Genomic DNA, 14,747 nt, shown 5'->3' on the forward strand with positions numbered 1-14,747 from the left:
TATGTAGCTAGCTAAGATCAAACAAATCAAACCGTTGTACTGTAATGAAAGTGTAATGAAAATGTAATGAAAATGAAATGGTAATACTACCTGGGGAGCGAGAGTGGAATGCGACTTAGCTAGGTAGCTAACTTGTCGCTTTTAGCAGATTAAGCTAACGTTTGTGTCATAACTTTTATATATTGGATGGGTGTCTATCCTATTTCTATACATTACCTAGAATAGATGGACACACTTGGTAAACAACTTACTTGTGTGCTACACATCATCTTGACGCCGCCACCGCCTGCTGCTGCTAACATTACTATCCATACAGGCGATGCAGCCCGCTGCGATGCTTCTTTGGAAAATCTTGCAATAAAAGTACATTTTCCCAGGACCATCCCATCCGCGAATACTATGGTCAAATGGACCTTGAGAAAACAACTAGACTAAGATAACTTAGCTAGCTATCTGGTTACAGCAGCGACGGAACAGCTGTTGTTTACAAATTTACAAGGCACACCTGTTAGTTGAAATGCAATTCCAGGTGACCACCTCATAAAGCTGGTTGAGAGAATGCAAAGCGTGTGCAAAGTTGTCATCAATGCAAAGGGTGGCTTCTTTGAAGATTCTAAAATATATTTGTTTAGCACTTTTTTTACTACATGATTCCATATGTGTTATTTCATAGTTATAATGTCTTCACTGTTATTCTACAATGTAGAAGAAAAACCCTTGAATGAGTAAGTGTATCCAAACTTTTGACTAGTACTGTACATTTCATGTTCAGTCAATTGAGTTATATTTTGCAACTTATAGGCTACTGTCTGTAATTTGTCTCAATATATTTAATGACTTGTAGCCTAACATGTGCGCAATGATGTGGTAAGTCTGTGTGGTGTTTTGGGAAACGCATGTTACATCTTCGGGACATTGTAGGAAAGATGCATGTTAAAACAGTCGTAAGCCTAAATTCCATCTATCGGATACTGGGCCCTGATATACTTTTATTATGTTTCACTATGCCCCTGCTTGTGGTACCATGGCGACGTCTCTCTCAGACCCTATCCTCTAATGGACTTCAAAGCGCTTTTTACTACAGTAGATGGAACACAGCTACGGACATAATTGTCTACAATGCAGAGGTGACTACAAAGCCCCTTAAGGTCCCTCTTTTATGACGTGTTTCCGCTTTCCCAGCGCTATCCCCTACACCCCGCTACCTCCCCTCCCTTCAACACCAAAAAACTGTTCACTATTTGCCCACTTTGAGATTTCCTCAGCGAGGAGGGGTTTTTACTCAATAGAGCAGGACTTCTGGTTATATGTGCATACGAAGGGCTGACTGCAGGCAATGAAACAGTAGAATATTCGCAGGTAGGATAGCATTTTCTGCCGGCTTATTATGTATGGCCAGTCCGTTTCTTGAATAGACGTCGAAATGAGACATTCTCTCTGTCCATGCTTGGTTTAATTAGGGATTTGATGGGAGTGCGTTGCAAAACAGCGAGCAAGGCGATGTAGAAACCTTGCTTGACTATCGAATGAATGGGATTGTATGTCTTGTTTCAGAGTTATCCTTACTGCATAGTTTTTACTGGGATGTAAACTCTGAACTGTTGTACATATAGTTTCTTATTTGAATTCGAGAGCGTGTCCCCTACTTTTCGGGAATTTATGGTCAAAATCACATTTCATGGTGTGAGATTAGGCTGCAGAGGATGTTGGCTGTTGAGGAATTTCACATTAACGTCATTGCATTTTCATACTACTACAGGAAATTCAGTAGTTTAGACCCAAATGTAACCTTCTCGGCTAAATGACCACATATATTGCGTTTGGTAAGAAGAGAAGCAGGAGTCGAAGTCCATGTGTTTTGGGTTCGCTCTGTTTGTGAAATGAGAGTGGCGAATTGAGCACTTTATAATAACACGTTTGTTAATTTAATCAACATTACTGAGTATATCCAATGTAACAAATAGTCTACATTCTTGTTGGAAATATAGGCTGTGCATGCGTAGGGGGGTCATGGCAATTAAATTGTAACTGCATGGAGGGGTGCGATTTGAAGCCGCCATATTATAACCTGATAGCGGCTACCATCAGTGAGTACCACGACTAGATACACCTTTTAAAACTTTGCATTATCTCCGTTTATACATGATACGCCATTGAAGTATCTATGCTTTGATGTGTTTTATATGAAACAACACAGTGTGCCAAGCTGTGTTTCCCCATATCAGAGGCACTCATTGCATAGTGAATCTGGCCGAATAAGCACGCGAATGATTTTTAAATCCAACCACACTCGTCCAGTATTTCAGCAGCAGTTTTCCACGCCCGTGAGCTTTGCAATGTTGGCTGTGGAATTTCCACGAATTACTCTATTTACTTTGTGATTTAAAGATGCTGTGTGCCTTCTTGCAGCGCATGGTAGTGCCACACCCCTTGACTTGCATTGACGTACCACTGTGATCATGTAGCCTATTAAATGCAGAATATCATCAATTGACCATTCATTTTGCACAGTATAGCCTACCATTGCTTGGTATAACTACAATTCGATCCTTTTGAGAATACTACAAAAATAATGTTCCTTATTTTTTTTCATGTGGTGAATGATTATTCAAATGACTGCATGTGCAGTGTTGTTACATTCTTATTTTATTGCTGTTTGTAAAGGACCACTAGTAAAGGTGGGCAAACTTGTCATTTAGCCTATAAGAATCTTGGAGTACGGCTAGAGGTAGACTTGTTGGTTTCAGCTGGGAAGCAGAAGGTTGACACTGTTATGAGTGGCAGAAAAACGGGGATGTTTGAAATGTTTGCTGAGCAAGCTAGGTTTTTTGGGGCCGTTTTATGGACAAAAAGTACATGGTTCAGAAGACTCCCTGGTTTAGTCCTTGGCGTGCCAGTAAAAAGACATGGCCTTCTAGTGAGGATGTTCTGGGTACATAATGTTTGAGAAGACTGACCGATAGCTCTGTTGGGACACCTACCATACTGGGATTGGTTTGTTATGTCTGAAATGAGTCATTGATCCTATTGATCGGCCAGGCTAAGGTAATGTCACTCTACATGGGGTTGGCACCTTCCCTTCTCTTCATCTAGTTCAGGGCTGGTCAATGCCAATCCTGTAGGGCCAAAACACTTATGGCTTTCATGCTCATCTTCTAATAAGACTGTGGACACCAGGAAAGTGCAATTAACTGCCAGGTAGAAACTATTAACTGCCAGGTAGAAACTATTAACTGCCAGGTAGAAACTAAAAGCAGTAGCGTTAGGGCTCTCCAGGACCGGAATTTAACAGCTCTGGGCTCGGTTTCCCAAAAGCATCGTAAGGCTAAGTTCATCGTTAGAACCATTGAGCTCAGTGGTTCTAATGATTAACTTAGCCTTAATATGCTTTTGGGAAACTGGGCCCTGGTCTAGTTGTTGAAGCCGATGGAGGGGCTGCATGGCTTTTCCCAGAGGATTGGTCTTCCACGCTGTCATAGAAAAGCAATGAAGTATTTGAATACACATGGGGAGCATTCAGGTTGCATCAACGTTTGCTAGGTTGCGTGACGGTTTGTACTGAACGACACGTTTCCATAAAATTTTGCGTACCGTTCATCAACAGTCTGAGGTATGTTTGCTCAGATTTGATATGTGTGGCCTGATCAATATGGGTGTGACCATCTGAAATCACAACTCGTACAGCACTATAATCACAATGTTTTTCGAACAGTACCGTTTCCGTTGAATTCCGCTGTTGCCCACCGTTTTGTCTTACTGAACGCAACCCTGGTTAATTTTCCACTTGACAATTTGTAAAATATTCCTCGATAAGAACTATCTAACCGTTCTTATTGATGCTTAGTATGCACTGCAGGTCAGTTATCACCAGCATTAACTTCTATAATTTTCATTCTTACACACATCTGACATTCACAAAACATCAATCAAAAGCCTTTTCCTCCTTGTATTAGAAACTGCTCTGACCTTTTTAAACGTGTGTATTCATCCATTACATTATTCGCAGTTTGAGCTACATTCTATCAAAGCAGCAGTGATTGACAAATATTCTGACTGTTTCAATGTGCCTGTTTGTCCAGTATTTAGAATAACAATCAAGCCCTTTATGAAACTGCTGTTTGACGCTAACCAGTATAGCTGCCTTATTTTCCTGTGAATGGAGTCGTGAATGCAGTATTTATATTCACATTGTTTATTATGAACAATTATGAACATCACTTTAGCATCAGAAGTTTAATATGAATCTATGTGATGGTGGGATACATGACAGCATTTGTATGTGGGTCTGTTCTACGGCGTTAATGGTAATATGATTGTAAGCGTTAATACACATTCTGTTGTTACAGTCTGTCAGTTTGATTGGCATCCATGTAATTTCCCACATGGTGCTGACCACTGGTTCATACATTGTTCTGTATTTTACATACTTAACCTGATAGTGCCACATTCCAACTATAGGCGATAATAAGATCCTCTCAAAGCCACAGGCCAATGTGTTTATGGCTTATAAAGACCTCTAAGGCCAATAGCATCCGGTTGTGGAGGAGTTCATCACGAGTGTTATGGCTAATTTATTGATCCAGCCTGTGTTGTGTTCAGAGTGGTCTCTGCTGCCTGTCATCACAACCCAGGGAGAGGAAGTAATGAGCAGGGCTGGAGGCTGTCCTACGTCCCAAATAGCACCCTATTCTTCATATAGTGCACTACGTTTGATGAGCTTTGTAGGGAATAGAGTGCTATTTGGGAGTCAACCAGTCTGTCGACAGGCAGCATACTGACAGCAGGATGTGCAATGTCAACTTGGTGGTCTGGAGGACCAGGGGAGAGGAGGGGGCTTTGCTGCTAAGGCCAGCAGTCAGGTGCCTTCGTTCTGGGGGGAGAGGTGAGACCCAGGCCTACTGGGATGGAGGTGAGATGCAGGGGAAGATAAGTAGCTCTCTGTGGGCTTGGCTGATGTGTGCAGACTGCAGAGCAGAGGAAGTGGCTGGGGCAGAGAACTATTCCTAACGATAACTACTGTGTATCCTTAGTCTCCTATTGATTTTATTTGACTACATAATTTAATTTGATCACTTGAGTTGTAGCCAGTCTCTTGATTAATGCGTTGTGTATCACCCCACTGGGTAACACACTTGGGTATAAAGGTGAGTTAACCTCTAATACTCTTAAGAACCATTTTAGGTGTGATTATGAAAGGTAAGCTACTATATGAATGCAGTCCATAGTAGCAGCCACGGTCTGGAATGCAGCCCCAGGGCTGTCTTCGTGCACATTAACAACAATATATCTGTGTGACCCAGCCCAGCTATGTGTAACCTTATACAAAAGAGACAAATCATGAGATTCCAATACTTCGTCAGGATTCCTTTTGAACTTTGAAGACCAGGGCTTTTCTGTGCCTGCCTGTGCTTAATGCTGAGTTAGGATACAATCTGATTCTCCACCCTTTTCCAGAAGTGTATTGATTAAAAAGCATGGGACTGGTTTAATCGTTGGCTGAAGGCAGTTTCCACCATTGTAAAATCCATCTGAGATAGTGTGCTAATGTCACTCTGGGAGAAGTGTAGTGAATTGTAACTCTGCCATAGTTTGGACTAGAGGTCGACCGATTAATCGGAATGGCCGATTAATTAGGGCCGATTTCAAGTTTTCATAACAATCGGAAATCGGTAATTTTGGACACCGATTTGGCCGGAATTTTTTATTTTATTTTATTTTTTACACCTTTATTTAACTAGGCAAGTCAGTTAAGAACACATTCTTATTTTCAATGATGGCCTAGGAACGGTGGGTTAACTGCCTTGTTCAGGGACAGAACGACAGATTTTGACCTTGTCAGCTCGGGGATTCAATCTTGCAGCCTTACAGTTAACTAGTCCAACGCTCTAACCACCTGCCTCTCATTGCACTCCACACGGAGCCTGCCTGTTACGCGAATGCAGTAAGAAGCTAAGGTAAGTTGCTAGCTAGCATTAAACTTATCTTATAAAAAAACAATCAATCAATCATAATCACTAGTTAACTACACATGGTTGTTGATATTACTAGTTTATCTAGCGTGTCCTGCGTTGCATATAATCGATGCGGTGCGCATTTGCAAAAAAGGACTGTCGTTGCTCCAACGTGTACCTAACCATAAACATCAATGCCTTTCTTAAAATCAATACACAAGTATATATTTTTAAACCTGCATATTTAGTTAATATTGCCTGCTAACATGCATTTATTTTAACTAGGTAAATTGTGTCACTTCTCTTGCAACAGAGTCAGGGTATATGCAGCAGTTTGGGCCGCCTGGCTCGTTGCGAACTGTGTGAAGACTATTTCTTCCTAACAAAGACAGCCAACTTCGCCAAACGGGGGATGATTTAACAAAAGCGCATTTGCGAAAAAAGCACAATCGTTGTACGACTGTACCTAACCATAAACATCAATGCCTTTCTTAAAATCAATACATAGAAATATATATTTTTAAATCTGCATATTTAGCTAAAAGAAATCCAGGTTAGCAGGCAATATTAACCAGGTGAAATTGTGTCACTTCTCTTGCGTTCATTGCACGCAGAGTCAGGGTATATGCAACAGTTTGTGCCGCCTGGCTCGTTGCGAACTAATTTGCCAGAATGTTGCGTAATTATGACATAACACTGAAGGTTGTACAATGTAACAGCAATATTTCGACTTAGGGATGCCATCCGTTAGATAAATACGGAACGGTTCCGTATTTCACTGAAATAATAAACGTTTTGTTTTCGAAATGATAGTTTCCGGATTCAACCATATTAATGGCCAAAGGCTCTTATTTCTGTGTGTTATTATGTTATAATTAAGTCTATGATTTATATTTGATAGAGCAGTCTGACTGAGCGGTGGTAGGCAGCAGCAGGCTCGTAAGCATTCATTCAAACAGCACTTTGCTGTGCTTCAAGCATTGAGCTGTTTATGACTTCAAGCCTATCAACTCCCGAGATTAGGCTGGTGTAACCGATGTGAAATGGCTAGCTAGTTAGCGGGGTGCGCGCTAATAGCGTTTCAAACGTCACTCGCTCTGAGACTTGGAGTAGTTGTTCCCCTTGCACTGCAAGGGCCGCGGATTTTGTGGAGCAATGGGTAACGATGCTTCGAGGGTGGCTGTTGTCGATGTGTTCCTGGTTCGAGCCCAGGTAGGGGCGAGGAGAGGGACGGAAGCTATACTGTTACACTGGCAATACTAAAGTGCCTATAAGAACATCCAATAATCAAAGGTATATAAAATACAAATGGTATAGAGAGAAATAGTCCTATAAATACTATATTAACTACAACCTAAAACCTCTTACCTTGGAATATTGAAGTCTCATGTTTAAAAGAACCACCAGCTTTCATATGTTCTCATGTTCTGACCAAGGAACTTAAACGTTAGCTTTTTTACATGGCATATATTGCACTTTTACTTTCTTTTCCAACACTTTGTGTTTGCATTATTTAAACCAAATTGGACATGTTTCATTATTTATTTGAGGCTAAATAGATTTTTATTGATGTATTATATTAAGTTAAAATAAGTGTTCATTCAGTATTGTTGTAATTGTCATTATTACAAATACATTTTAAAAATCGTCCGATCAATCGGTATTGGCTTTTTTTGGTCCTCCAATAATCGGTATCGGTATTGGCGGTGTAAAATCATAATCGGTCGACCTCTAGTTTGGACCCAGACAGTTAAGAGCGTGTGACCCAAACCCACGGTTCAGTGGGTGCACTCCTGTGCTCTCCCACCCTGTCACATTCTCATATGTTCAGTTATAATTAGCAACAGGCAACACACGCCATTCAAGTATCACAGGCTCACAGCTGCAGCTCGCTGGACTACGGTCCTGCCAACAGCAACTGATAAAATACTACACCTCTGACATGCACAGGATCCAAAAGGTTGGAGGTTGAAATTGGGTATTCATATTCCAGTCAACATTTCCCATACTGTGTCCCTTCCACTTCCACTCACCTGCCTCCATGCATTTGAGTTGTAATGTGAAGGCCTTCCTGTTTGCATTGCAAATCAAATATGGCTGCTTGCCAGGCATGTCTCAAAGCTATTTCCAATTGGTTGGCCTTTGTAAATTGTTTAAGTACTGTACATTACACAAGGGTAGTCCATGCTTGTGAGGGCTGATCATTCTTAGCAGTTCTGATGCAAGAAGTCCTATAATTGAAAAGAGATGCCAGGCTTAAAGCTACATTCTGAGATTAGAGAAAGCAGCTGCAGCCCGGCCATTTGTTTTGGTATACAGCTGAGGGACGGGGCTGCGGAAATGTAACCCCTCTCAGATTCATAGATGGAGTTCTAAATGCAGTCAATGAGTAGGACTAAATAGAACTGAAATGACCATTGAACAGATCCAAGACTGTACCTTTTTAAGATGATTCTGTGATGCTATTTCTCTGTAATTGCCTCTTGAATACAGATTCTCTGGCCTGCAGTGTTTGCCATGCAGGAGAGTCCTCACTGTTGTGTAATGTGAGACAATGGCCCTTCATCTGCAGCCTGTGTAAACTGACAGGACAAGCTGCATTAGTTCAAACGGCAAGGAACATTTGTGAGAATTATATTTAAAAAATGGGGTCTGTTCTGATAAGATCTTTCATTTGGCTGTAGCCTATGGTGTCTTTGCAAAAAGCAAAGCAAAGTTGCAAAAAGTAAAGTTACAGATTCATATCCGGACCCATGCAGCACCCCAAACGTAGGCCCATAGCCTAAAGAGATGTGTTACTAACTCAGCAACTGGTCCTCATATCTTATATGGTGTTGCTGTTCTTCCTCCTGCTAGGTCAAAATGACTTGAATAATGACTGGTTCTAGATTTAACTGGTGCTTAAAGATGTATTTTATAAAGGTTTTGCATAATTTCAGTCAGTAGTTCAAAAAATCGTTATGACGAGCCAAAACGAGTCATCCATTTCGTATAATATGTTATGTTACATCCCACCAAAAAAAGATCTAATTCCAATTCGTACAATATGTTACCCATTTGTAAGTGCTTAACATCCCGTTCAATCTCTTTAACTACTGTAGTATCTTCTAGGAACTGTTGGCAACCTGTTACATTAGCTTCTGTGCTAGAATCAACTAATTATCCACTTACACTGTTCACTATATTGCTTTAATTGACTTGGATGTGGTTTGGCTTTTCTCAATGATTAATGGAAATAGTTGTAATATTTAATTCGTTTGTATTGACTTTGTCCTTTCCTCCTACAGTGATCCGTTAACTTGAAATGTATATTCTAATGGTAACTGCATTCTGTAGTTGAAAGCGATTGGGGGTTCTAACAACTTACATTTACATTATAAAAATGTAATTTAACAACAGACAAGTTTTTATTTTCTTGTTTTTATTTAATGAAAGGGACAGAGCCTGTGAAGTGAGAACCCCACACCACGGAACTACAGCTTGTACTGAACATGTTTATATGGCCAAATCGGACACAGGATATCATACTTTCCCATTACACATTATTACGTGTCCTTAAGAGGGTGCACTTTACTGGCCTTTGGGCCAAATTCAAGGTGTCGTGTCACTGGCTGCATTCCCTAAAGAGCCCGGGTCAAAAGTTATGCACTATTTAGGGAATAGGGTGCCATTTGGGACACAGGCCCTGAACCCACCCTCCTTAATGTTAGGAGTTTGGCCCAGGCCAGTGCTAGGGGAACTAACTGTCATACTGGATCATCGCAGCTGAAAGCAGATCTGCTCTGAAATCTGTTTGAGGTTGCAGCTGAGAGCCTCTGCTATTGCTGGACTTTGGTATTGGCAGCTCTTAATGGTTGGCATGGTCACCAGGCTCCTCGGGGGCCGGGGCTCATGCCTCTTAGTCACCGGGACAGAAATGTCTGATCTGTAATAATCAGGTGTCTGCTAACAGTAAATGACCACAGCATTGGATTGCAATGACTGCTTGGCTATCATATGTAAAACCACACACAGACTATTAGCTCGCAGTCTTTGATGATTAGCCATGTCATTACCTGACACCTGACACACCGTGTAGTCTCCTAACTGTAAATGACCACAGCATTGCAATGTCTGATCGTGTGGCTACTTGCCTAAGGTGTGTAAAACTCTGACTACTTAGGCTGTGTTTACACAGACAAACCTATTCTGATCTTTTGCCAATAATTGGTCTTTTGAACAATCAGATCTTTTGCTAATAATTGGGCAAAAGATCAGAATTGGGCTGCCTGTGTAAACGCAGCCATGATAGTGACACACTGCTATGAGCTCAGATGCTGCGATGATTGGCCATGTCACTGCCTGACACACTGTGTAGTCTGCCTCTTTGACCTTGATCCTTGTGACCTTATTTAACCCAGGGAGCAATCCAGAATTGCTTTGCAGAGCCCTTTGAGTAGCCTCTATCCAATCTGAGTGAACAGGTTTCAAACTTTGTTTGCGTTGTTCTGATCTGCAAGACTGATACAAACTGACAGTGGATTTACTTTTTGTAAAAATGTAAAATGTTCCTTTTTCATGAGAGAAAGTCCAACCTGGCTGATGTGAGTGGAACAGTCTTATATTGCTCCTTTATTTTCCTGGATAGCCACCGGTTGAAGTGTCGTGGGGTAAATAGTACTTTAGTCCAGCACCTGATTCTCTTTGTTGTTCAAGCTGGGTTGAAGCGCTTTTGGGTGTGCTTTCATTCTGGTATTGCTACTAGCTTTGATACACATTGGACATTCCCTCAACAGTTGGTTGTTCAAACCAATTATTGCTAAGTCACCTTGTTTATCCCCATATGCTCATAAACAAATGGACTTCTGATGATTGTGCATTATTTGTTGACACAATTCTACCATTCATATCACTCATCAGAAATGTATTCCTGTTCTGATGCCGCTGAGGTGGTAACCATGCTGAAAATGGCATTCCTGGTTGGAAAACCCCAGAAAGTGTTTCTGGCCCTGGTTGTATTGTTGAGATCATGTGGGTGGAACCCACGCCCCTGCTCTGCCTCTTCCCTAGCCTGGCTTCAGGCAAGGGCTTCTATTTTTGGTTTTCCTATAAGGATAGATTCTCTTCTTGCTGCAAATGTTTACCAGCTAGCCTTCTTGCCTGCCTTGGTAGTTGAGGGAGGGTCATGGTTTCAAGTTGTTCCACCCACTCCACAGGTTGGTTGGTTACTCATCCTGAGAGGCTAGAGACAGAGGACAGTATGTGCATGTTTGAGATTGACTACGTACATTGCAGTCGGACTGCACAGAATCACTGATTCTCCCAAATAAATACTCTAATTAGCAATTCTGCATCTCGTTCTGTTCAGAGGACTTGTTTGTTGAATCACAACCTGAGGTTACTTAGCCTAACCCTGTGTGTCGGATAAATAGTGCCTATGTTGAATGTTTGTACAGTGCCTTCAGAAAGTATTCACACCCCTTGATGCCCCCCCCCCCCCCAAATTGTGTTAGCCTGAATTTTAAAATGGATTCAATTGAGATTTTTTGTCACTGGCCTACACCCAATACCCCGTAATGTCAAAGTGGAATTATGTTTTTCAATTTTAACAAATTAATTTAAAATAAAAAGCTAAAATGTATTGAGTCAAATATTCAACCACTTTGTTATGACAATCCTAAATAAGTTCACGAGTAAAAATGTGCTTGACAAGTCACATAAGTTGCATGCACTCACTGTGTGCAATAATAGTTTTCAACATGATTTTTGAATGACTACCTCATCTCTGTATCCCACACATGCAATTATCTGTAAGGTCCCTCAGTCAAGCCGTGAATTTCGAACATAGATTCATCCTCAAAGACCAGGGAGGTTGTCCAATGCCTCACGAAGGGCACCTATTGGTAGATGGGTAAAAAAAAGCAGACATTAAATATCCCTTTGAGCATGCTGAAGTTATTAATTACACTTTGGATGGTGTATCAATACACCCAGTCACTACAAATATACAGGCGTCCTTCCTAACTTAGTTGCCGGAGAGGAAGGAAACCGCTCAGGGATTTCACGATGAGGCCAATGGTCACTTTAAAACAGTTGCAGTTTAATGGCTGTGAAAGGAGAAAACTGAGGATGGATCAACAACATTGTAGTTACTCCACCATAACAACCTGATTGACAGAGTGAAAAGAAGGAAGCCTGTACAGAATACAAATATTCCAAAAAATGCATCCTGTTTGCAACAAGGCACTAAAGTAAAACTGCAAAAACTATGGCAAAGAAATTAACTTTTTGTCCTGAATGCAAAGCGTTATGTTTGGGGCAAATTCAATACAACACATTACTGAGTACCACTCTCCATATTTTCAAGCATAGTGATGGCTGCTTCATGTTATGGGTATGCGTGTCATCGACAAGGACAAGGTTTTCATAACAATCGGAAATCGGTAATTTTGGACGCCGATTTTGCCTTCTCTTTCCTTTTTTTTTTTTTTACACCTTTATTTAACTAGGAAAGTCAGTTAAGAACACATTCTTATTTTCAATGACGGCCTAGGAACGGTGGGTTAACTGCCTTGTTCAGGGACAGAACGACAGATTTTGACCTTGTCAGCTCGGGGATTCAATCTTGCAGCCTTACAGTTAACTAGTCCAACGCTCTAACCACCTGCCTCTCATTGCACTCCACACGGAGCCAGCCTGTTACGCGAATGCAGTAAGAAGCTAAGGTAAGTTGCTAGCTAGCATTAAACTTATCTTATAAAAAAACAATCAATCAATCATAATCACTAGTTAACTACACATGGTTGATGATATTACTAGTTTATCTAGCATGTCCTGCGTTGCATATAATCGATGCAGTGCGCATTCACGAAAAAGGACTGTCGTTGCTCCAACGTGTACCTAACCATAAACATCAATGCCTTTCTTAAAATCAATACACAGAAGTATATATTTTTAAACCTGCATATTTAGCTAAAAGAAATCCAGGTTAGCAGGCAATATTAACCTCACTAGGGTATGTGGGACAGTAGCGTCCCACCTCGTCAACAGCCAATGAAACTGCAGGGCGCCAAATTCAAAACAACAGAAATCCCATAATTTAAATTCCTCAAACATACAAGTATTTTACACCATTTTAAAGATACACTTGTTGTAAATCCAGCCAAAGTGTCCGATTTCAAAAAGGTTTTACGACGAAAGCACACCAAACGATTATGTTAGGTTCGAGCCAAGTCACAGAAAAAGACAGCCATTTTTCCAGCTAAAGAGAGGAGTAACAAAAAGCAGAAATAGAGATACAATTAATCACTAACCTTTGATCTTCATCAGATGACACTGATAGGACTTCATGTTACACAATACATGTATGTTTTGTTCGGTAAAGTTAATATTTATATCCAAAAATCTGAGTTTAGGCGGGACGCTACTGTCTCACTTGGCAAAAAGACAGAGAAAATGCAGAGCGCCAAATTCAAATTAATTACTATAAAAATTACTATAAAAATCAGACTTTCATTAAATCACACATGAAAGATACCAAATTAAAGCTACACTGGTTGTGAATCCAGCCAACGTGTCAGAATTCAAATAGGCTTTTCGGCGAAAGCAAACGATGCTATTATCTGAGGATAGCACCATTGTAAACAGAGAGAGAAGCATATTTCAACCCTGCAGGCGCGACACAAAACGCAGAAATAAAAATATAATTCATGCCGTACCTTTGACGAGCTTCTGTTGGCACTCCAATATGTTCCATAAACATCACAAATGGTCCTTTTGTTCGATTAATTCCGTCGATATATATCCAGAATGTCCATTTATTTGGCGCGTTTGATCCAGAAAAACACCGGTTCCAAATTGTGAAACGTGACTACAAAATATCTCAAAGGTTACCTGTAAACTTTGCCAAAAAATTTCAAACAACTTTTGTAATACAACTTTAGTTATTTTTTAACGTAAATAATCTATCAAATTGAAGACGGGATGATCTGTGTTCAATACAGGATTAAAACCAACTGTAGCTAGCTTTCTGGTCATGCGCTTCTAACAATGAGGACACTTTGAGTGACCCTCCTTCAAGGTGTCCGTACTTCTTCATTACACAAAGGAATAACCTCAACCAATTTCTAAAGACTGTTGACATCCAGTGGAAGCGGAAGGAACTGCAAGAAGGTCCCTTAGAAATCTGGTTTCCCAATGAAAACTCATTGAAAAGAGAGTGACCTCAAAAGAAAAGAACCTGAATGGTTTGTCCTCGGGGTTTTGCCTGCTAAATAAGTTCTGTTATACTCACAGACACGATTCAAACAGTTTAAGAAACTTCAGAGTGTTTTCTATCCAAATCTTCTAATAATATGCATATCTTATCTTCTGGGGATGAGTAGCTGGCAGTTTAATTTGGGCATGCTTTTCATCCAAAATTACGAATGCTGCCCCCTACCCAAGAGAAGTTAACCAGGTGAAATTGTGTCACTTCTCTTGCGTTCATTGCACGCAGAGTCAGAGTATATGCAACAGTTTGGGCCGCCTGGCTCATTGCGAACTAATTTGCCTGAATTTTACGTAATTATAACATTGAAGGTTGTGCAATGTAACAGGAATATTTAGACTTATGGATGCCACCCGTTAGATAAAATACAGAACGGTTCCGTATTTCACTGAAATAATAAACGTTTTGTTTTCGAGATGATAGTTTCAGGATTCTACCATATTAATGACCTAAGGCTCGTATTTCTGTGTGTTATTATGTTTATAATTAAGTCTATGATTTAGCAGTCTGACTGAGCGATGGTAGGCACCAGCAAGCTCATAAGCATT

At 40.6% G+C, this 14,747-nt stretch overlaps 1 protein-coding gene across 2 annotated transcripts in view; it reads left to right on the forward strand.

Moving 5' to 3' along the window:
- The first annotated feature begins 1,232 nt into the window (after positions 1-1,232).
- The window catches only part of LOC139562757 (talin-2), a 132,008-nt gene continuing 118,493 nt past the window's right edge, over positions 1,233-14,747 (forward strand). The window contains exon 1 of one of the 2 annotated variants that reach the window (XM_071380751.1): positions 1,233-1,359. The gene's annotated coding sequence lies outside the window, so the exon portion shown is untranslated. The remainder of the gene's footprint in view (positions 1,360-14,747) is intronic. The other variant, XM_071380750.1, reaches the window with a different exon arrangement.

This window comes from Salvelinus alpinus, chromosome 33 (genome assembly GCF_045679555.1).
Source record: "Salvelinus alpinus chromosome 33, SLU_Salpinus.1, whole genome shotgun sequence".
Classification (NCBI taxonomy): Eukaryota; Metazoa; Chordata; class Actinopteri; order Salmoniformes; family Salmonidae; genus Salvelinus; species Salvelinus alpinus.